This window comes from Canis lupus, chromosome 36 (assembly GCF_011100685.1).
Source record: "Canis lupus familiaris isolate Mischka breed German Shepherd chromosome 36, alternate assembly UU_Cfam_GSD_1.0, whole genome shotgun sequence".
NCBI classification, from domain to species: Eukaryota; Metazoa; Chordata; class Mammalia; order Carnivora; family Canidae; genus Canis; species Canis lupus.
Window position 1 is genome coordinate 28,028,170 of NC_049257.1, and position 25,129 is coordinate 28,053,298.

Consider the following 25,129-nt stretch of genomic DNA (forward strand, 5'->3'; position numbering starts at 1 on the left):
CGTTTTCCATTTCTCTGTCATAATTGCTTTCACAAGTGTTCTGTAGTTTTCAGGGCACATATCCTTTATTTCTTTGCTTGGGTTTATTCCTAGGCCTCTTACAATTTTTGGTGCAATTGTAAATGAGATTGATTCCTATATTTCTCTTTCTTCTGTCTCATTGTCAATGTATAGAAATGCAACTGTTTTCTGTGCATTGATTTTATGTTCTGCCACTTTGCTAAATTCCTTTATGAGTTCTAGCAATTTGGGGTGGAGTCCTTTGTGTTTTCCATGTAGAGTATCATGTCATCTACAAAGAGTGAGATTTATCAAAAAGGAAGAGAAAGGACCCAAATAAATAAAATCATGAACAAAAGAGGAGAAATCACAACCAATACCAAGGAAATACAAACGATTTTAAAACTGTATTACAAGCAATTATATGCCAACAAATTAGGCAATCTAGAAGAAATGGATGCATTCCTAGACACGTGTAAACTACCAAAACTGAAATAGGAAGAAATAGAAAACCTGAACAGACCCATAACCAGAAAAGAAATTGAAGTAGTAATCAAAAATCTCCCAACAAACAAGAATCCAAGACTAGATGGCTTCCCAGGGGAATTCTAACAAAACAGTAAAAGAGTTAATATCCAATTCCTCTGAAGGTTTTTCAAAAAATAGAAATGGAAGGAAAACTTCCAAACTCATTCAATGAGGCCAGCATACCTTTGTCCCCAAAACAAACAAAGACCACACCAAAAGGAAGAATTAGAGACCAATATCCGTGATGAACATGGATGCCAAAATTCTCACCAACATACTAGCCAACAGGATCCAACAGTACATTAAAAGGATTATTCTCCATTACTAAGAAGAACTTATTCTTGGGCTGCAAGGCTGGTTCAACATCAATCAATGCAAATCAATCAATGTGATAAACGACATTAATAAAAGAAAGGACAAGAACCACATGATCTTCTCAACTGATGCAGAAAAAGCGATTGACAAAACACATCATTCTTTCTTGGTTAAAAGTTTCCTCAGTGTAGGGATAGAGGGAACATACCTTAATATCATTAAAAGCCATATATGAAGAGGCCACACTGAATACCCTTCTCAATGGGGAAAAATTGAGAACTTTCCCCCTAAGAGCAGGAAGACAACTTGCATTTAATTTAATTTTCAAGAAGACAAATGTAAGAAACTCATTGGGGTATTTATGAAAATATAGGTGATGGTCATCTAGAATAAATTAAGCATTTCTGAAGAAAAAAAAAAACTTAAATTGACATGTGTTAAAATTCATTTCACTCACAAATATATTTAGCATTATTATCCCTGCCCATCTACCTGTCTATCTATCTATCCATCTATCTATCTATCTATCTATCTATCTATCCATCTATCCATCTATCATCATCATCATCTACCTCAGCTACTATCCTGCAAAACAATGGCAAAATCCAAAAACACATATCAAATTCTCAAAAATAGTCTAGACTTAGTAAACTCTACTATCATGACACATAACATTAAAATACCAGCAACATAGACTGACCAATGTCACATATCAACTAAAGGTTACCATGGATCAACTGTGGGTCTTCTTGTGTCTTTTATCTAAAATCTAGGAACTCCTAATTTCCATGTTTTATTTTTAGTCCTGAAGAAAAATAGTAAAAAAAAAAATTAATTAATTAATTAATTTAAAAAAATAAATAAATAAATAAATAAAGAAAAATAGTAAGAGAACTGGTGGAAACACACAATGACTCCTCAAACATCTCTTCAGAGGTGGTCTATGTTATATCTGCTCTCAGGCATGGATAGATCCAATGTCATTGGGATGGAACTTCACATCACACAGCAGTGGGTTGGATTTGCCTAATCCCACTTATTTTTGCACTATTAATTGAGTAGAGGAAATATTAGTGAAAATGTTATAGAGTATGCAGCAGATAGATACATGCTGTATTGCACTTCATTACAATATGGAACCTTAAAGATGATTCTATAGGGGAATTTTATTTCATTTTCTATATGCTTGTATTACTGTTACTTCCTCAAGTTTTCTTTCTTTCTTTTTTTTTTTTTTCAGTTTGTCAGTGAGAATTATTTTTACAGCAAGTTTCTATCCATTATCTCCTTGATGATTTATCTTCAGACTCCTTGGAGGCTCTGCTCTCTTCGACTTTTTTTTTTTTTTTCCCCTGAAGTCCTGGAAAAAAAGGAACTGAAACTTTCATATATTTCCTATTTTTATGCCCCCTTTCCAAGGAAAGACTCTTTTTTCTTAATAGAGGATCCATTTGCTTCTGATCAGATTTTAATTTTTCCCTAATCATTTTACTTTGATGTTAGGAAGTACTGATGAAATAAGCCAATTGATTCTATTTCAGAGTTGTCTCCACTTAAAAGTACATGGCATGAGTGTGCATGGGGGAGGTAGTTCCCCAGGAGAAATTGCCAATTTGTTTCTTAAGAAAGAGAATAAATAAAAATAGAGAAATACTATCAATCATAAATCACTAGTTTTTCCCTTTGGCAATATTATTTGTTAATATAACATTACATTTCATAAAAAAAAAAACAGGAATGTGGATGAGAAATAAGATAGATAATAGATAGATAGATAGATAGATAGATAGATAGATAGATAGATGATAGGTAGATAGATGATAGATAGATGATAATAGTTGATAGACACTTAGAGGTGTACCACAGAAATGTGTATAAATAAGATCTAATGATGTAATCATTGTTTCCTTATATGTGTAAGAAATCAAAGTGGAGAGAATTAATGGAAAAATTTCAAATTTGAATTTTTATTCTTAAAATATTAGTTATGTTCAGTTTTGTTGAAATATGTTTCAAATAATCACATATTGGCTTGTATATGTAATTTCAATTAGAAATCAGATTGTATATTATAAATATAAATATATTAGTTATTGTTTACATTGTCTTTAAGAATCGTCAGCACTAAAAAAAAATAAAAAAATAAAAATAAAAAAAAAAAAAGAATCGTCAGCACTAAGAACACCAATAATTTGTGGATGTAATCCTCACATTACTTATTGCCATTGTTACATTTATAATGAATAACTCATAAAATCTTCTCAGAAGTCTCAAAACATATATCCAATAGGTTAATAGTTTATGATTCAGTGAGTTTTTTAAAGATTTTATTTATTTATTCATGAGACACAGAGAGAGAGAGAGGCAAAGTCACAGGCAGAGGGAGAAGCAGGCTCCTCACAGGGAGCCAGATGAGGGACTTGATGCCAGGACCCTGGGATCACGACCTGAGCTGAAGGCAGATGTTCAACCATTGAACCACCCAGGTGCCCCTGATTCAGTGTTTTAAGTATTTCCTTCAAGCACATAATAATCTTTATTGATCTTGTTTGGATTTTTAAATTATTTTTAATATATTATTTTACACAATCTCTCATCTTAGTTAAAGACTCTTTGAAACTAATGTTACAAACCCATATGTCTTCTGACTGCGCATGACTACAATGGTAACATCTTCATTCTAATAACATTAAGGCATTGCCAAAAGATGAATAATTCTTTTCCTATGACGCTAGCAAAAGTGAAGCAATTTCTGCATGTGCTCTTACAATTACTATACATGCATATTCAGCCATTTGCCTAATCAAATATTATTTATTGCCTACCATATGCCAAGCTCTATTTTATCACTGGAGATATGGTAATGTAGAAAGCAGATAATGTCCTTGCCATTTTAGATCTTATCTTCTAGCAGAAGGATTCAACAAAATATGTAAATAAAATCAAATACATCAACACACTAACTTCAGAGTAAATAAGTGCTATGAAGGAATTTAATAATGTAACAGAGTGACTTGGTGGGTGAAATTCTATGGAATGTGGCCAGAGAAGGCCTCTCCAAATATATTATATGTAAGCCCAAAAATACAAGGTCATAAGAAAGCTCAAACTTACTCAGTGGCTAACTAATTGAAATCGTGCAGCTCATAAAAAGTTGTTCATATTTTTCTCTACTTGCTACCTTTTTTTTTCCCCAGAGAAGTAACAAAATAAAGTTTTATATAGTCATTCTTAAAACCATGTGAAGATCTAATTGCAGAAGTACAGAAAGAACAGCAGGAAAAAAAAAAAAAAAAAAAGAACAGCAGAGAATCCAGTTAGGTGGCTATTGCAGTAATCCATGTGACAAGGACCAAGAAAGTGGCAGTGGGAATGGAAAAAAAGATAGGTTTTATTTTTCGATAGAACTGAAAGGATTTGTGTTTGGAGTGGATGTGACAGTGTAGTGAAAGAGAGGAATCAAGACCTCATAAGTTTTTGCTTCAGCATCTGTATCAATGGTAGAGTCATTTGTTGAGATAAAAAGAATTTGGGAGAAGCAGGTCTGAGGGAAGGCAATCAAGTTTTAGATACAATGCCTGTTAATATAAAAAAAAATACCATAGGAGATCTTAAGAAAGTGGTTAGAAAAGCTGTTTTGTGACATATAGTGGAAGGCCTATATGCAGGTACATATCTTGAGGACACACAAATCTAGATGAATCTAAAAACTTTAGGGGAAGGCAGGGCTCAAAATATGTTTTGGGAAATCCCAACATTTAGATTTAGTTAGAAGATAGAGGGTCCAGCAAAAAGGATGAAGTGAGTAAAAAATTAAAAAAGAAAAAAATACTCTCATGTCAGCATATTATGTCAAAAAAGAAATGTATTTTTAGAAAGATAAAGTTCTAAAAAAAGGAAAATGATGCTAAGAATAAGAACTATGCCAAGAGAAAAATACAGGATGGATGAAGTGAGTGCTATGAAAAAAATACTCTCATGTCAGCATATTATGTCAAAAAAGAAATGTATTTTTAGAAAGATAAAGTTCTAAAAAAAAAAAAAAAAAGGAAAATGATGCTAAGAATAGGAACTATGCCAAGAGAAAAATACAGGATTTCACATTATGGAAGCTGTTGAATCTGATAAGGTCAGTGCCATTGAAGCGGTTGATGGGGAAGTCTATTGAGGCCAGATTAATACCAAAGAAGAGTTGAGGAATAGGCAACAGGAGTTTCATCAGCCCTTCAAAACATGTAACTTGTGGAAAATTAGTTTTATAAATGGAGAAGTGATAGTTGTACTTGCAGGAGAAGGAAATTATTAAAGATTCAGTCATAAAAATAAAATAATTTCAAGAGTGAAGTTCTTGAGGAAGTAAGGGCAGATTTGAGCCAAAGCATGAGTGTGGGTTTGGAGTTGTATGTTTGGCCCATTATAGAAGCAGAAAAGTTCATCCACGGTGGCATCAGAGAAAGATTATACTAGTAAGTAGGGAAGAAGTTTTGTTGATTTGGCCTGATGTAACAGAGGGAGTGTCTGCATGATGGCTTCCATTTCATTAAAAGACTTAATGTATTAAAGCTCGTAGAATAGTGTCTGGTCCCGAGTAAGTATGAGTGTTAGCTACTAATATCCCCCCGCCCCATGTATAAAGGATCTTATTAGGTGACCTTGGCCTTTCTTGGTACTTTACTCATTCTGCCCCAAATAAGTAGAAAACCATATGTTATTGATAGATCTTGAAATAATAACACTGAAAATGTATAGTGTGGTCTCATTGAAGTTTCCTCCTGGCAGTAACCTCTTTGAGGTGAACAAATGCCTTTGCTCCTCCTTGCCATGACATTAATGTATTTGGGTGAAATCTTCAAAGCTGAGATCTGACCTGGTCCATTGCTTCTCTACAGTGGAGTTTATTATGAGTAGATCTACTTACCTATAAACATAAGCCATGTCTTTCAATTTAGACTTCTTTCGTTAACAAAAATGATAATGTATTTTCTATCTATGACCCCCTTGTCTTTTGGTCACTTGGTCTAGAACAAAAGCAAGGAACAAAGGAGGTATTTAACTGGTCTCATTAGAGACTACTGCTATCTTCCTAGAGATTACTGGTTGTGTAAAATTGGGCACATAATTAATATATCTTTAAATCAATTTCCACATCAATTAAATATGGATAATAAGAGAGCTGATCTCGTGGGGTAGTTTTGAACATTTACGATAATGATTAAAAGTATGCTTGCAGGTTAGTCATGCTTTACAATGTGAACTCTTTGTTTCAATATGTCTATATCAATAATAGTAGTTAACTGAGTGAAACCAAAGATCAAGGGTAGACAAACAATAGCACAGGAAATCAGGAAATGATTGGAAAAAGAAGAAAGGAGTATATTTAGAAAGAGGAAGAGAGTACATATTTAGAAAATCTCCATTAGTATATGGGATTCTTAGGTCAACTGAGAGAAAATTCTTGAAATGGTATGTTGAAAATCAAAAGCTATTGTCTACTTCATTTCCCAAGCCATTTACTGGGAAAGTGACAAGTTAAACGGGGAAGGACTGTAAGTAGATGTTCAATCCAAATTGACAACTTGATACCATGAAAACGACAAGATTGTCTGCTGGAATCCAAATTCGATTCTATTGTGTCACTTTTTTAAGTTTAGCGCTAAATATTCACCAATGTAAACATTCATCCAACAGTATTATTGATAGACATTATTGATTTGTTTGCTAAGGGATAAAGATTTAATTACGATAATGCCTTGGATCGTGAGAGGGTGATCACCAAACCTACATGAAGTGAAATTGTTTTGGTTTTGAGGTCTGTCTTCTACTCCTACATCTCTTAAAAAAAAAAAAAAAATCAAAACAAAACAAAACAAAAAACAGAAGTTGAGATGAGAAGATAGTATTTCAGGCAAGGGGAAAATCATGCAAAGATATGGAGATAAGTGAAAAGTATTTAGGAAATAGAATCTAACCTATGTAGCTGTGTCAACAGGTAAAAATAAGCAAACAAGCTGGAGATTTATTGTCCACAGAAAGTTTGAATCTTATTTTTAAGATGATGGAAACCAGCCGAAAAATGTTAAATAAGGGAGTAAGGGAGTAGTATGAAAGGATACGTTCTTTAGAAATATATAGATATATATATTTTAACAAAAAATATATATAATGTCATAATATATATAATATATATAATACATATAATATATAGATATATATTTTAACAAAAATATATAACATCATTATATATAATATATAATATAAATGTAATGTATTATATATATGTTATATATAATATAAATCTATATATAATATAAATGTATATATATATAACATATATATTATGACATTATATATACATAAGTATATTTTGTCAGAATAGAATGAAGGCCTGAAAAAACTCATCATTTGTACCATAAACCCGCTGAGACCTGAATGGAGCCCGACCGTGGTAGGTCGTCTTATTCTGTGCTCCAGCCCTAGTCCTCCTGTGACTTTCAGTGACTCCCTGGAGGTAAGCTCTAGTTCCCTGGCCCGCTGGCTGGCCTGGCCAAGTGATTCGCACCCAAGAGCTGTGAGTGAAGAACCAGAATGACAGGTCCAGGGAAATGCTCTAAGAGTCCACAGTCATGTCTTCATTTCACTGACTCATTTCCTTCTGCAGTAATTACAGCATGTCCCAGAGAAGGGGTGCTCCTTCAGCCCGGGGGGCAGATGGTGAGCATGCATGCGCTGACCTGTGGCGGGCTACCAGCAATGGCTGTCCTCTACCATGAGAGGAAAGGGAATGTTTCCTGCTGAAGGCCACGGGGATTTTGAGTTTCTTGTTAGGTCCATAGTATACTAAGTTATACTTAGAACCGAATAGGTAAGAGTGAAGAAAGGGTAGACTCATGAGCAGGATGATGAAAGTAAGGAATGGCCAAGAAAAATCAAAGGTGATTTTCCTGAGTGGATAACTGGTCACTATCAAAATGCAGGCATTGGGCTCCTTTTATCCTCAAAACCAATGCTAGCAAGTGACCCTTGTTTTCCCTTTGACAGATAAAGTAACTTATACCCTCAAAGTCTGTCCCAGATCAGATCAGAGGTTAGTAGGGAAACCAGGATGGTAACATCATGCTCCATTATTAATGGGGAAGGAGGAAGAAGTTTGTGGATCACTATGAGTGATGAAGATAGGAATTTCTCAGTTGTGAGAGGCAGACCTCACCATAAACATAATCAATTGATCCGTGTCTCTGATATTTTCAAAGACTTAATCAGATGACAGTCACTGCCAGAACCAGTATCTCTGTCGCTGTTTCTCCTTCTACATATCTTGGATCTGATTTATTTGCATAGCTTAATTCCCAAACACTTCCCATAACGGGTGACAATACGGCTGCCTATAATTTGGAGGCAGTGATCACAGAGGAAGAAAAGCCAAATTAAAAAAAAAAAAAAAAAAAAAAAGCCTATCGAAAAGGATGTTATTGGGTCTCTTTGGGCCAGGTGTCTGTCTCCAGGACTAATTACCACGGTCTGAGCAATGACTGACTAGGTCTATGACTTGAGGTGTGCAAGATAATGAGACAGAAGGTCCCTCGAGAACTAGTTAAAGTTCTTAAAGGTTATTATGAAGAGTAAGCAGGGGCTAAGTGTGATAAAATATGAAAGATGTCACTGCATACGGTAGCTTCTTACAAATTTATTTTGAGCCTTACATGGTATATCCAGTGGCAGGGGAGATACATTGTTGGAACTCAGAAGAAAGCTCTGCAGTGAAGTTACTGAGCTTTAAATAACTGACAGATAGATGTTAATTCAGGTCTTAGGTTTCTGTTCTATTTCTATGATGTTTTCAGTGAATTTTACATTCATTTATTTTTCCGACTTTTATCTAAGTATCCTTCATAATTTAAAAATTGATTTGAATAGCTTCGGCAACACATATACTAGAATTGGAACGGTGTAGAGGAGATTAGCCTGGCCCCTGTGCAAGGAGGACATGCACAAATTAATTTATTATTTATTTTATTTTTATTTATTTATTTATTTGCACAAATTAATTTAAATGATCATTTATTAATACATTATAAACTCATATGCATGTGCACACACACACAAAGCATGCTTGCCTTGATGGAAGCATATTATTTAAATGATTCCTTTTTAAAAATTTTTACCACATTGTATTTCTTAAAGTATCAAGCCATATCTTCACAATGACACAGCAGGATCAGCCTCATCTGTGTAACCAGAGATGTGAAGAAAGAATGAAATAATTTCAAGCAATCACATTTAGACTGATTGTATCTAGATCTTTGCTCAACTGCTCTTTTAAGCGACTATAAAGAGAAAACTCAAGAACAACCACCTACCTATTATGGAATTGAGACATTTAATATTCATTATTTTTAAAAAAAAGATCTTAAAAACTCACGTTTTACACCCAAACAATTTGACAAGTATTCATTCTTACACCAAGGTCTGGTACAGTAAATGGTTTTTGTCTTTGGAACCTAAACGGCAAGAGTTCCTTGGTATAAGCGTATGCTGTTTTAAAGGACAGTGATAGGGAGGCCTGGGTGGCTCAGTGGGTTAAGCGTCTGCCTTCAGCCCAGGTCATGGTCCCAAGGTCCTGGGGTCGAGTCCCTGCTCAGTGGGGAGTCGGCTTCTCCCTTTCCCTCTGCTGCTCCCCCTGCTTGCACTCTCTCTCTGTCAAATAAATAAAAAAAAACTTTAAAGGAAAGTTACATAGTCTTGAAACATTCAAACACAACTAGGATTAAGACAAACTAAGTTTATTAAATCAGGTCGGTGAATGGCAAATAGAAAGAATAGGATAGTGTAAATGCACTAAACAAAATAAGTGTTCTAGAAAAGACTTCTTAAAAGACAAAATATAGTACCGGTCAAGTTAGCCACTATTCTAAACAGTCTGGATTAATGCTAGTGAAAAATTCATTTTCCAAGTATCCTGTGAAAAATAAGAATATAAATATTAATTCCAAGTTGATGTAAGACTTTTTTTTTTTCCAAAAGCCCTTTCAACACAAAACTTCCCATTCAGTGTAGCAAAGCATAAATGTGCAAAGCTGTGGCTTCTCTACTGACGATAAATGTTCCCTTTATCCCTGCACTTATATATCTAGGTTTTTTTACATTTATATTTTTCTTTTGATTTACATTTGTTTCTAGCTGTTGCCCTGGGCCATTCTGTATATGACAATCAATTTAAAACAACTAAAAAGAGAGAAATGATAAAAACATCAACATAAACAACCATATTCTTTTATATTGAGGCCCATGGCTGTTATTTACAGACTCTTCAGTAACAAGTACCATAAGCATTTACAAAACCAATGATTTTTATAGGGTAGAGTTTTTATTACTATTTTCCTTGCGAGTTTGTGAGAATTACACTGTTCTAACTGAAATTTTTCCTTGTTGTTGCATTTGCCTTTTTTGGTTTCTTTTGCTGTTAAAGATTCAAGGAGAGACTGAAGAAAGCATTTGAGATAGCTACAATATTCACCAGTAAGAAAACTTCAAATAAAAGGATTGCTTTATAAAACTCAGTGGTATGGTGTTCAATTAAAAAACTGAAATACTTTGAAAAAAAAATAAAGCACTTTGTAATATGGTATCCCATCGTGGAGAAAAATAAGCAGCTTAGAATGAGTTCTTTCCGTACTGAGATGTAAGCAGGCTAACAAATGTTAAGTGTGGAAAATAAATATTGAAATGTCATTGTTCAAACTAATGTATTTCACATACACCATCGCCAGCAATTTTTATGATTTATGTTTAAGGAATTTGAAGTTTTTTTCTTTACCTTCAGAATCTTCTTTATCATTTTCTGGTGAATTACATGCTATGCTATTTCTACCAGAATTCTTATAACTGAGACAATAGCAAAACCTCCTTTTTTGTAAATATCACTAACCTCCCTTTTCACTAGTTATAATTCAAATTCGAGCAGAATATTATATCATGATGATAATGAGGTTGTTAAAACAAATTTGATGCCGATTGTATTATAAACCGATGATGTTTTATAACGCTATCAAGAAAAGCTGCAGTAAATAACACAAGCATTGAAAACTATTCAGAAACAATAATTACCAGTTTGGTGCATTACAACTCATTGATAAAGAAATCTATCTATGCTTCGGCTCTATTTGACGTTGACATACTCTAATATTTTCCCCTTCAAATATATATGTAGATAGAGAATAAAAGTTGAATCAGTATATCCAACAGTACAGTTTTGATTGCCAAACTGATTTATTGGTCCAAGAAAATTGATGTGACTGCAAATGTGATATCTCCCAGGAGAGGACTCATGCCAGAAAATAAGGACTTAGGTCCTATGAGTAAATCAGTCATTTAGCAATACAGTTGTGGAAAGAGCATGTAAATCTTTTAAAAATATTTTTAAAGAACACAAAATTATAAACCCTTAGCCACAAAGAACATCATATTGGGACTGCCAAAGATGAAGAACGAAAAGGAAAGATGCCTTCTCTTATTTCCCTGACGCCGCACAAGCTGGATACCACGATGCTACTGTCATCAATGAGCAGTGATAGCGCTATAGAGACAGACCAATGGGAGCCTTAATTATTTATCAAGAGATAGCAGTGGAGTTTCTATTCCTGAGGGAAGAATATAATAACAAGAGGGCAAGAGAGAGGGAAAAGAGGAAGAGGGTGGAGGAAGGGAGGAAGAAGAGAGAGAGGAGGAAGGCAAGCATAATCTTCTAGAAAAGAGTAGCCCTGGGTCTTATAATATGTTGGCAAATTGAATTTAATAAAATAATTAATTAATAAGTAAAAAGACTAGTGGTGTTATTATAAAGGGGCTGTTGCACCTGTCCTGTGGAACAGCACCTATGGGGAGAGCCACGTGCTGGGTGGGACACAACGAAAGAGCAGAAGCCCTCAGTAGTGCATTAGAGTTAGAGGGAAGCAGCAGAAATGCTCAATAGAAAATACATTTTTACATGGGAGCCTGAGTTCACCCGAGCATTCCTAGATTTGATTTGATTTTCTTTTGGCTGTGATGGGTGATGGTGGACGTTGTAGAGGCTGTATATTTTACATACATGTTTGGGCTAAAGACAGAGAACTTCAAGTTAGTGGAATACTCATTCCCAGGGTATGCATAGGAGATAAAGTTTGTGAGAAGCATTCACCATATCTAGTTCCTAAAGATGAACAACATTGGTTTTCTATCACTGAATATGGAATTGGGGCCCAATAAAGTAAGAGAATCCCTAAATAGTAGATCACCATAATCTATTTGTAAAAGCTCCAAAATGATTATCTTAAGAAGCAGTCACGATTACTGTTTCAGCTTAACTGATCGCACTAATAGTTTGCCTACAGGCAGCTGTCAGCAGAGACTCAAAATAGCATTTTTTCTAATGTGCAATGGACAAAGTGCATCTATAAAACTGTGGTCACGATAGTTTCTTGAACTATTCCATTTCCATATTTATATATATGACCCAGAAGGCCTCATTTGCAAAGATTGCCATATTTTCAACATGGAAAGTATATATAAGATTTTCACAAGATACCTTGAAAGCCTTCCAAGTTGTTTCTGGGGAAAAAAAAAAGTGCTCCAAATTATAAATTCTTCTCTCATGTATTTCAAGTTAAAATTACGCAAAATATATGTTAAAAAAAAAAAAACATATGGTGGGTAAAATGAGTTTCTCTCACAACTAAGAGAAACTGCTTTGCTTCATTCTCAAGGCATCAGTGAGACTCTAAGATAAATACAAGCAAATGCATGTCTTTTCTCCACTCTGCTGCTCTAAGTGCCTCGCCCGGTAACTTCCATGAAGTCAAGTTTACCTAAATGTGAGGACAGTTATTGCTGTCATTGATTTTATAGATATAGATATGATATAGATTGATATCAATAGGCACCTTTTAGAAACTTCTGTACTCTTCTTGAAACTATATTAGTTCCACAAATCTGAGCTTTACTATAAAGGGGAATTTGGGTGTGAATTTGATTGAGTGCATTTCCAAGCATTCTATAAAGACCTTATACCATAAGTAAGAATCAGGAAATGTCATCAAATATAATTCAGGAATGATATTGGAGGAAGGGAAAGAAAAAAGAAAAAACATAAATAAGACAAAGGCCAGAGAGTTGTGGCCTATGAATTATATATAACCAAACTGATTTTGTTTAAAAAGGCCATACTAAATAGAATATTCTAAAATACTAAGGACGGAGACTTGAACTACTAATGATTGTAATGCCACGGGTCTCTGTTACAGGTTTTAACTTCTCTTCACAAGCCATTCATCTATAATTTGGTTGATAGAGCAAATGCTACATTGTTAGAGAAAGAAATGATAAAAAATAACCCTATGATGGTGGTTTATGTTGCAATCAATAATTCCCAAGGAGCTCCCCAATGAATCCTAAAGAATCTAGAGCTAACCCAAGAGAATAGGGATCACTTATCTCCAGAGTCATCGTAAATCAAACTATGTGGGCCAAGCCACTCATTTAATTGGAATTATGCCTTTTAATTGGAATCCTGCTAAAAAGTGTACTTTGGGGAGATTTAGCATCTTAAAGATACGCAGTCTTTATATTCACGACCAAAAATGTTCTGGTTTCAGTGACTACTATTTATTTGAGCTCATATATTTTTATATACTTTGAATATATATTTTTGGACGTAGCATATTTAATGTAATTTAAAACATGTTATACGCTTCAGTTAGCATGCCTAGCATATTTGACACTTAACACAAAGTCGTTTTTTTTAGCAGTACCTTTCATGTTAGAGAAATGGGTAATAGATTTAGGAGTTTGCTATCTTACATTTATTACATGTTTTTCACATTTAAAGAAAAATATTTCAAATGAGGATAGAATTTATGACGTTAAATCTAAATTTGAAGTTTTAAAATATGGGAGAGATAAATTTGAGGAATCATTTAAGAATCCTTTTCCAAAAACCTAGTAAAGACACTATAAGCACTTGAGTTACCTATTTAATTGACAATATGCATCTGTTTTTCATAGGCATCTTTTGCCTTAAACCTCCTTAGACAACTATAAATTAGATTTTTATGCAAACTTTGCTTTTAAGTATTCTGGTTCGGAATTACCAATCAATTTCCCCACTCAGTTCTATCATCTAATAGTTACCGAGTGGACACTTAACTTGAGGAACTGGAGCTGTCATTGGTTTCTTTACCTGAGTGGGAATAATTGAGTTGATAGACACATGTTGAAACAAAAGAGAATTTTCCTAAGTAGATTTGTCTTAAAAAAGTCCTGGGGAAGGAAATGTATCAGGCCAAATTCTGTGAAAAAGATATACATAGTTCCCAGTGTCACTCACAGGTTTGTCACGGGATGAGGCAGTTACGGGTCCAGAGGAAAGGAATAGTGTTACTGTACTAACCATAGAGGGCACGACAAGGTGGGGACGGCATCGAAGGAGATGACCAAAATGGCAGACATAGGCCGAGAAGCCTGTTTATACCTGACCAAACTAAGTCTCTGGCTAGAAACAAAACGTATTTATGAATTTTCAAGTCACCTGCATTTATTTCAAAGGAATGCTTCTGGGAATATCTGTAGTCTTTTCTTTAAAGGCTATCTTTCAAAATTCTTCAGTCATTTAAAAATATTTTCAGAAGTTCTCACTTCCCAAAGAATACATGCCTATGACTTGGGATGACGGTGAAGCCAAAGGAGAAAGACCACTTGTTTTCCTGCACTGCCAATTCAACTCCAAGATTATTATGTAAGCATGATTTAAAACAATCTAACCAGTAACTTATTTAAAATATTTTATAGACTTTTAATTGCTTTATAACATAAACATAAAACGGTTGAAACGGTTTCAGCATAAATTTTCTTTACGACCACAAAGTAAACACAACAGTATATCACTAATAGACTTCATAAATAGAATAATATCAGAAAACCACTTTATTCCTCTATCCCAACCTTCCTTCCCAAAGGCAACTGATATTCCTACTTATAAAATCATTGCTTAGTTTTGCCTGCTTTAAAGCTTTCTATATATAGATTGAAGAACTACGTATAATTTTGTGCCTATCATTCCACAATCAACATTTTGAGTTTTTATCCACTAGGTAGCAGTCCTTTTTTTTTTTTTTTTTTTTTTAATTATACTGTAGAGTTCCATTGTGGAAATAACCCACATCATTCTACTGTTGGTGGATCTAGTTTTCTTGAAAATTTTGGTTGCTTGTAAGTTTCTTTTTTTTTTTTTTTTTTTTGCTATTAGGTAGGTATGTAATAGGTAGGTAGGTAGATAGATGATAGATAGATAGATAGATAGATAGATAGATAGATAGATAGATATAGATAGATGATAGAGGTAGAGATTTAGGAATATTTTGGATACATGCCTAAGACTGAAATCTCTGGATCATAGGTTATATATATTTCCTTTTAATAGATACCACCAAAATGTTTTCCAAAATGGATATACTAATTTATATTCCACTTGCAGTGGCTGAGAATTTGAGCTACTTCGAATCTTTGCTAACACTTTGTATTATTGATTTTAAAACATTTACCCATTTATGTGGAAATAAAAGGATCATATTGTGGTTTTAATTTGCAACTCTATGGTGAATAGTGTTTGAACATATTTCCTTATTTCTGGACATTATGATACACTCTTTTTTGATGTGCCTATTAAAATCGGTTTACACATTTGTCTTTCATATGCTGCATTTTTTACTATTAATGTTCAGAAGTTCTTAATAAATTCTAGATGTAAGCTTTTTATCAGTACTTTGTTAAATATCTTCCCCCAATTTATGACTTTATTTTTCACTCTCTAAATGGTATGCAATATTTCCTAATCTTGGTATAATTTAATTCAACAATCTTTTCCTTTCTTGTTTGTGAGTTTTGTGCCTTGCTTGCAAAAAGAAAAAATATGTTCTTACCCTGAGGTTATGGAGACATATTCTTATTTTTTTTCTCCCTGAAAGCTTTACTATTTTATCTTTTCAATTCACCATCATCATTCATTTATTTTACTTAATTTTGTGTATGCCACAAGGTTAGGGACAGTTGTAGATAACCAATAGTTTGACCAAAGCTTTTGTCCCTATTATGTTTCACTGTCATTTTTCTGGCACATTAAGTGACCTTATATGTGTAGAACTATTTCCAGATTTCCGTTATGTTTTATGGATTTCCTTGTCTATCTTTGAACGAATCTACACAGGTTTATAGCAAAGCACTTTCAGTTCATCTTTATATCTGGTAGCATATATCCTCCAAGTTTATTTTAAAATGTTCCTTTGGATATTTCCTCCTTTGCTTTTCTGCATTTTGTACCAATGCTTTTAGGGAGCTCCTGACAGGCTGGAGCCTCTTCGGGTTCTAGAGAGGCTTCTAGATTTGTAGAGAAGATGGTGGCAGTTGGAACAACCCAGTTTTGGAACCATCAGAACCGTGTGGACTCTTGATGAAGCTACAGGCCAGGAAGCAGGTCAAGTCATCGCAGACTTGGGCGTGAAATGTGGAGCGATACCTAAACAAATCTCTAGTAGAGTCTCAGGGATTCTGTACCTGATAATGAAGAAGATATAAGAAGAAGATAATCTTACTTCTTCCCCAAGAAGCGAGATGCGAGTCTCATTAATTTTTAAAGATTGGAGTTAGTACTTGAAAATCTAGTGTCGTCCTCTGTGCTGTGGTTCCCATGTGGGATCACACAATAAAATACTTGAATTCAAATTAAATAAATCCTCCTTAAGAAAAACTTTGGGGGACATTGGGCAAATTTTAGCACAGATGTAAACATTTCATGAACGGTGTAAAGTATGATGATGGTATGTTGATTATTTTATTTTAAATAAAGCTTTATGTGTTAGAGATGCATTCTGAAGTATTTATGGTCAAATGGTTGTTTTGGGGTGTTGCTTTGCAATACTCCAGTGAATGGCAAGCACAAAAACAAATATATAGGGAAAAGATACATGAAAGAAAATTGACAAAAATACTGATATTTTGAGGTTGGGTAATAGGTATCTGGGCATTCATTGTGCCATTCTTTTTACTTTGGTGTATTTTTGAAAATTTCCATAACAGAATAAAAATACATGCACATGCTATTCCATTTGAAAGAAGAATATTTATGGTAATGAACACAGAAAATCCTTAGATTTACCCCTTAAATATAAACATATAAAAAAACCTTTTTAGATGTGTGAGAGTCATCTATATGGACTGCTGAGTTTTCCAGCAATAGGAAAATCTGTTAGCAGGTACAGCTATTGGGCACCTGGGTGGCTCAGTCAGTTAGGCACCCACTCGGTTTCTGCTCAAGTCATGATCTCAGGGTCCTGGGGTCAAAACCCTCAATAAACTCCCCAGAGAGCCCTGTATCAGGCTCCACGTGGAGTGTGCTTATCCCTCTCCCTCCCCTTCTACCTCTTCCCCTCTGTCCCTCCCCCATCAAGTGTGCTCTCTCTCTCTCTCTCTTTCTTCCTCTCTTTCTCTAAAATACATAAATTTAAAAATCTTAAAAAAATGTGTAACTGCTAACCAATTACCACCCACTATAAAAAGAAACACAATCTCCAAAACACCTAAAACTGAAGTTATTCTATTAGCAACCCTAGGCAAATAGACTTATGGAAGGTCATAAAACACATACTTAAAAAAAGATTTTTATTAAAACAAATACATTTGAAATATTTTTGTTTAAATTTTTTCTTTCTGTTGTAACTCATACATGGTATATTAAAATTTGAAATATTTAATGTGTATTCTGATGTTGTTATCATAGGAAAACTCTCTCAAAATCATTTCTTATCCCTTAGAATTACTTCTCAGTTATTTATTTCATGATAAGTTGATGATGATGATGATGGTGATGATGATGATGATGATGATGATTGCAATGCACCCCTGGCTTAATTTGTTGAAGATGAAAACACTTCATACTTATTTTCTTTTTTTAAGCATAGAAGTGATTTTATTCTATTTCCTTTTTTATTATAGTATTAGTGATAATTTCTTGAGTCTAAAGAGGAAACATGTTCCCTCATAAATAATTTGCAATCATGAAAGTTGGGTTTGAGGGTGGATTGGGTACTAATATCTTACTGCTCTGCTCTCTTCACTTCTGAAGTTTAGAAATACAGTGTAAACATAGGGGACACACACACAAAAAAAGGAAAGAAGTGCTGCTTTATTAATGGCTGGGTAGCCCTCTAATAGATTTTGATGGAATTCATAGCTCAGTCCAAAATGCATAACCGGAACCAGAGGTTTGCGATTAAATTGGCCAACTCTGTAGAACAGGCTGTGACTTGAAGAAACCACAAATTCTCACTTAGAGTTGCTAGGAGAGAGTGATAGGCTGTCTGAACCTTCCTCAGAGTGTGGCAGGTCTTGCACGTGTCTGTCGCAGGAGGAAGTACAATCAAGCATATTCCAGACACATAGAAAGTAGCATGAAAGGCTAGAGCATGGACCTATACCTTTAAGACACAGTTAACCCAGCCACTTACTGAAATGTGCAGCTGATGAAATGACTTAGCTCCAAAAACGCTGTATTCGCTTCCTAGTTGATAACTGCACTTGAATCCACCTCTCAATTTCTTCCCTCAGGATATAGATAGACAGGTGGATATGAAAGCGCTGCAAATGACGAGCATCCAGCCTCCGTGGTAATAAAATTCATAAATCATTGACATTAGTTTAGTCTTTCACTGATTAAAAAAAAAAAAAATCTGGTGACTCCATGCTTAGTTCAGCCCAGTAACTCCACACTAAAATATATGCGTCTCGAGGATGGATCTGTTTTCCTTACCCATTTTATCCCAGCACCTAACATGGTAATCATCATTGAGTAAATGCTCGATAAAGATGTGTTCAAGGAGTATTAAATAACACATTGCTAATAATCTTAATTTCCTGACTACCTAATAAGAAATACACCATCAGTCTAATATCCAGATGGATATAGATACAGATCACAATTCTATGAATTATATGTTTTGGCGGCATCTGTAAGATTGTAAAATTCAGATTAACCTCTTGAAAATGACCCCCAAATCATGAAATTAAAAAGGGTTAGGTATAGATTGAAACCAAGAACTCTGAATCCTGTATCTTTTCTCTCCTCTTTCTGTTATCCTCTAAAACCTAAATTCTTTCCTTTTCAAGGAAATGCATGGGGCTGTATTTATGCCAAAATTAGTAGAAAATTGAGCATCCATATCCAAAATAGTATCTCACAATATTGTCGGCGCTTGATTCTATGTTGAGGCACTGGCTTCTTAACTGTGTTCAAAATTTAAAATGTGTGAGTTCTCTGGATCTGCCAAAAGATGCGTGTCACCAAACCACCCAGAATCTCCTGTAAATAATCAAGTTATCATCAAGCTATGTTGATGGCCACAGGTACACACCTATCGCTGACACTGCCAACCTAAGGACAGGCTTCTAAAAATGATGTATTTCATTGCTTTCGGAACTGTTTCGGCTCCCTTGGTGCCAAAGCTTACCGAGAGCTGCTAGATCCTGACATCCATCCTATTGCGTCTTTCTAAAATATACACTCCAACCTATCCGTCTTTTTCCCTTTAGGAGATCTCTATGCTTCTCTTTATAAACGAGTGTAGTTTCAAACATTAAAATTGGAAGTTTCTTTTTAAAGCATTTTGTTTATCTTTTCTAAAATGCTAATAATGGAGCAGTTGTTCCTTGTAGCTTGATACGTCCTTATCATTGATGCTACGGTATCTTTTTTTCTATTAAAAAATAAAGACATTTAAACCTCCTACCTTACAGGCTACTTTTATTAGATTTGCAGCTCAACCATTACCTTATCTTTTCTTGCTTTTTACTTCATTAAGCTGTTGGATCACTTTAACCTTTCTGTCATTATTAACTCTAAAGTCACTGACATTATAAATGAACCATAGTTTGTTATTATTATCACTTTTTACATTGACCTCATTTAAATATCACAGTCCTGAGTGTTTTAACACGTATGAAGTCTCACAAGTCATATATAATTTTGTAAAGATATTTTGGGTATCTTGATTAAAATCGAGAGCATTCTAAAGCCTTTGTTCTCATTATGTGTTTCAGCAGATGCCCTTTAATAAAAGTATTCTTTTTGGGGGTGTTCTGAAGAAGTTACCCAAGACCATGTAGATTCAAGGGTCCTAAGATGTGTTGGCCTTCCATATCAAAGGCTTGAAGTGATTTGTAAGTCTTCAGATTTGGATGAAAACTGATTTAGCTTCCAATATTCTTCAGGTGTTCCAACATACCTCATTCACGTGTAAATGCCTTGCCTTGGTGTCAGAGCCCCTGAACTGGATACGTCCACATATTTTTAGCGGTGACCTAAGGCAGAATAAGACAAGAGGGGCTGTGAATCAGAAAACAGTGCTGTACTGTGGATGACGTGGAGGGGATGCTCAGTTTCCATCTGTGACGGTCACAGTCACCTGCAGTTAACCTGCCTGTGCCACAGGTGACTGCGAGCCTTGTTGAAAAACACATGTTGGTGATAACGCCTTCTTACTTCCCGGCCCATGTTGGGCATTATAATGTGCAACGCAACCGTTAGGCAGGGTCCAACTAGCCTAAGTAGCTATTTGTAACAAGGCCAAGAATTTAAAGCCAACTTCAGCAATTCTCGAGAGATGCTTAATTACTCACAGGTGATGTTGCTAGGCAACCACTTCACCTTCTGATTCTGCTGCTTCACCTAAGTGTGGTCCTCAGTTTGCTTTATCGTTACTGAATGTTAAAAGACGTGGAGAAGTACAGTCGAAACGATCTATTTAAAACCAGGTGAGAATAGAAAGTTAGGGAAATTCTCATTGTAGACCGTGTCTATAATTCGTATTCTTAATGCAGGACTTGGTGCAGGTAGATTTTTCGTTGAAGAAAGAGTGGGGGGGGGGGGGGTGGTCAGAGCTCACATTCTAGACAACAGCTTTGGATGAATAGAAAAAAATGAACTACCCTTTGCATTATGGTGCATCATTTAAAGGTCCGGAAATGGATAGATACCATTGGCGGCGGCAGCAGCAGCAGCAGCAGCAACAGCAGCAAGCACATCTACAAATTGAAATGTATGTTTACCAAAAATCACGATCCATTTTGATTCACAGCCTGTTTATACCTATTGCATTTTGTGTCAAAATTACATAATAGGGTAAAATGTACTTGAGAATATAAAGGCAAAAAAAAAAACCTGTTATTTTTTCCTATGGAAAAAATATGATTTATGATATATCATGACAAAAAAAAATCCAAGAAGGAAATGTGTCCTTTTTCATGTTTAATTTTATTTATATCTCAGCATTCCTCATAACCTTTGACCACAGTTTTTGATTTTACCTAGAAACAAATACCCCGAGAACTAACCACTGTGAACTACAGCTCTAGAAATGCTGAACCACAAATGTCTTTTGTATGCATCACAGGGTTCATGCACCTCACCATGGATCACACACGCAGCCTGTAAATGAGAATATGTTATTGAAGTGATGATTTGAAAAGGGCCATACACTCTTCAGAACCCTCTTTACAAAATGAGAATCTCAAAACATCCAAGAGTTCTTTGAGTAAGTCCACACACTGAACAAGTAGAGCCTGGAGAACATATTTTCTTAAAGCCTAATTTAAAGTAGCGGCTCTTCTACTCCTCAGTTTTTTGGTTTAATATCATGTGATCTCACTCCCACATGGAATTTAAGAAGCAAAGCAAAACGAGCAAGGGGAAAAGAGAGAGAGAGAGGCAAACCAAGAATCAGACTCAAATGTAGAGAACAAATGGATGGTTACCAGAGGGGAGGTGTGTGAGGCGATGCAACAGGTGATGGGGATTAAGGAGGGCCCTTGTGATGAGCACTGGGCACTGTATGGAAGTGTTGCGTCACTGTATTGTACACCTGGAACTAGTGTTACACTGTATGTTCATTATTTGGAATTTAAATAAAAACTAGAATAAAAAGGAAAGGAAAGAAAAAAATGGTAAAATGGTAAAGTCTCCCCAAAAAAAGGTAAAAATAGTGGTAAAAATAGAGAGGGGCACCTGGGTGGAACAGTCAACTAAGCACTGGACTCTTGGTTTGGGCTCGGTCATGATCTTAGGGTCTTGAGGTCCAGCCCTGAGTTGGGCTCCATCTCAGCATGGAGTCTGCTTGAGATTCCCTTTCTCTCTCCCTCTGCCCTTCCCACTTGTGCTCGCTCTCTCTCTCTCCCAAATAAATAAATAAATCCTAAAAAACCCCAAAAGAATAGAGAAGATACATACACCTTGTATTAGTATTATAAAGGTTAAATCTGGGAAGAATTTATTATAAACAGGGTGAAGATGAGGGTTTTTTCTTCAATAATTCAAGACGCCTTGGATAGGATTTAGGACGTTAGTAAATGCAGATGAGTCTTTACTGTATAAAGCAATAAGACAAGTATGTGGAGCAGTGTGTTCAGACAGGGACCCACCATGTTCATCAATCTTTCCACCCTTGCATGCATGCAAATGTAATTAATAAATGTAACGTGCGCCAGAATAAAGCCTTGCCTCTCACACTATAAATATTACATTATCAGTATTCAGCAAAGATAATATAAATATGCCTACTCTTATGTCAGCCAGATCCAGGTTGATGTAAAGCACTTGCCCGAATAAGCATCCTCTTGAACATAACTACAGCTGCTGTCACATAATTCATATTCTTAATGCGAGACTTGGCGCAGGTAGATTTTTCGTTGAAGGAAGAGGGGGGTCAGGGCTTACATTCTAGACAACAGCTCTTTGATGAATAGTGTAAAATGAACTACCCTTTGCATTACGGTGCATAAAAAATAAATTTATTAAAAAAATTTCAAAAAAAGAAAAGTCCAGATATGGGTAGGTACCATCATTGGCGTATATCACATTGCAGGTATCTTTTAATTGATTTGGCAACAAGGCCAAATAGTAGGGGAAGGTACTTAATATGCACATTTCAGATTAAAGTGGGTTTTATGGATGCACGTGTGTATGTACGAGGGTGCCTGCGTGCGCATACATACACGCGTGCACATCCACACATATTTACATGAGGGACACCTTTGGCTTCACAGTTGAGGTCAGGGTTTGGGTAGAAATGTCACAAACACGATTCTCGGTGGTTTTACCCTAAGCCCCCAGCACTGCTGGACTTAATGAACATTAACACAGGAAAAGCAATGTATATTAAAAACAAAAACAAAGACAAAACAAAACAAAACAAAAACAAAACAAAAAATCCCACCAAGGTACAAGAAGCCGGGAAAGGTCGATGGACCTCAGAGCGTCAAGAACAGAAGAGGTGACCTGAGCATAAAGCATTTTAGAGGTTTTGGCAGAATGAGGCCACAGATCTAAGTGTTAGTTTTCCATCCCTTGTGTCCATGATTTATTTGCTCTACCGGTGTCCTTCTCTTTTGATCTTCCAAGCAGGTAATTTATTCTCTCCTCTTCTATTTCTTCTCATTTCTCATAGGTGCTGATTATTTCACTCTTGGTTTCTATGGTTCCGTAACTTCTGTTGCCACACGGTGGTATCCTCTAAGCTCATGCGAGTTTTCAGGTTCCACGTCTGCTCATGCCCCATTAACTTTGTATTTCTCAGTTCATCTTCCTGTGTTCTTTTTTGCCTTTTTTCGTATTTGTTTAAAAATTTTAATATATACATATAGCAATCCATTTTCAGTCATATAGAGTTTATACTTATTGTCAATAACTCCTTCCCATCTGTGATTTGACTTTTCAAACCTTACACAGATTTTTTTAATATAACTTCTTAATTTTATTGAATTAAAATTATAAATCTTTCCTTTTGTGATCAGTTTCTTTCTTAAGATATGTTTTTCCATCTCTAGCTCATGAAGATATTGTCCCATATTACATATTTAAGTATTTTACTTTTAAAATGTGAAAGTTAGGTATTTAATTTACATGAAATTAATTTTTTTATGTTTCTATAAGGGAGTCTAGTTCCCTTTCTTTTGCTTGTTGATTACTAAAGTCTAAAGCAACAAGTTTGATCCGATTTTTATGTTCTTAGTTTTTATTCTATCAATTACTGTATATTATTAAAATGTTAAAATCCCTCTTGATGTTGATGGGTGCATCTATTTTTATTTGTATTTTTTTTAAAGAAAACAAATTAATTAACTCAACAGCCAAGAAATCTGAGTTGATCAAGCTTTTATGCACAGCTGGATTCAAAGACTCTATTAAAAACATTAACTCTTGATCTTCCTGCATCTCTCACGTCTGCTTTACCCTATTTCACCTTCTTTCTCAGATGATGCTACTTAGTGGTTTCTAAGAGCTACTCCCTCTTTCTAAAGGTTCCAGTAGGTATCTGAGGTTCAGGCTTATTGGCCCAAATAGGATCACGTGCCCATTTCTGGTCAAAGCTAGAAAGCAAGAGCAACTGACTGACTTAGGAGGGGCCATGTTCCCATCTCGGGAACTGACTGAGTTGAACCTTCCTCAAAGTAAAAGGGAAAAAAATGTGTCAGCAGGATTCACTTCTAACATCATAAACCATAGGTGTGTGTATGTGTATGTGTGTGTGTGTGTGTGTGTGTGTGTTTTCTTTTGAAAGAAAGTGCATGCAGAGGGGCAGAGGGAGAGGGAGAGAGAGAGAATCTTAAGCAGGCTCCATGCATAGAGCCCATAGAGCCTATAGAGCCCATAGAGCTCTATGCATTGAGCCCCAGGGCTCAATCTCACCACCTTAAGGTCATGTCCTGAGTTGAAATTAAGAGTCTGACCCTTAACCACCTGAGCCATCCAGATGCTCCCATAAGCCATGTTTTTAATAAACTTGATATAAATTGAATCATATAGTACGAACACTTTGTGTCTATTATGTGAATTGTATTGACAGTGTTGTAAGTAGTAGTAGTTCACTTATTATCCCTTCTATCATATTACACCGTGTGAGTATATGACACATAATCCATTCTAATGTTGAAAGACATTTATCTAGTTTTAAATTGGGGGCAATTCAGAATAATGTACCTATGAACATCCTTGCACATATCTTTGGGAAGTTTGTGTGTAGATGAGTGCATGTGTTTTTTTTCTGTTGCGTGTCCTCCTCACATTAGTAATGCTGGGTTATAAGGTGTGCATATGTTCAGCTTTATTAAATGTTCCTTTTTTAAAAAAAATTCATTTATTTATCCATGAGAGACGCAGAGAGAGGCAGGGACACAGGCAGAGGGAGAAGGAGGCTCCATGCAGGGAGCCGGA

At 35.3% G+C, this 25,129-nt stretch overlaps 2 long non-coding RNA genes and 1 other non-coding gene across 6 annotated transcripts in view; 2 read left to right on the top strand and 1 right to left on the bottom strand.

Annotated features, from left to right (window-relative positions):
- The first annotated feature begins 8,751 nt into the window (after positions 1 to 8,751).
- Positions 8,752 to 8,858, top strand: LOC119867878. Its single transcript, XR_005384927.1, has one exon. It is a non-coding gene; the product is annotated as a U6 spliceosomal RNA (small nuclear RNA).
- Positions 8,859 to 18,051: 9,193 nt separating this feature from the next.
- Positions 18,052 to 20,517, bottom strand: LOC111094292. 2 transcript variants are annotated; one of them, XR_005384868.1, is made up of 4 exons: positions 20,328 to 20,517; positions 20,148 to 20,223; positions 18,375 to 18,526; positions 18,052 to 18,265 (listed from the first exon to the last, which is right to left on the bottom strand). It is a non-coding gene; the product is annotated as an uncharacterized LOC111094292 (long non-coding RNA). The 2 variants fall into 2 exon arrangements; XR_005384869.1 differs by having other exon boundaries at positions 18,375 to 18,575.
- LOC111094291 overlaps positions 20,344 to 25,129 on the top strand; it is a 50,197-nt gene continuing 45,411 nt past the window's right edge. For all 3 annotated transcript variants that reach the window (XR_005384866.1, XR_005384867.1, XR_005384865.1), the window contains exon 1: positions 20,344 to 20,676. This is a non-coding gene — a long non-coding RNA (uncharacterized LOC111094291). The remainder of the gene's footprint in view (positions 20,677 to 25,129) is intronic.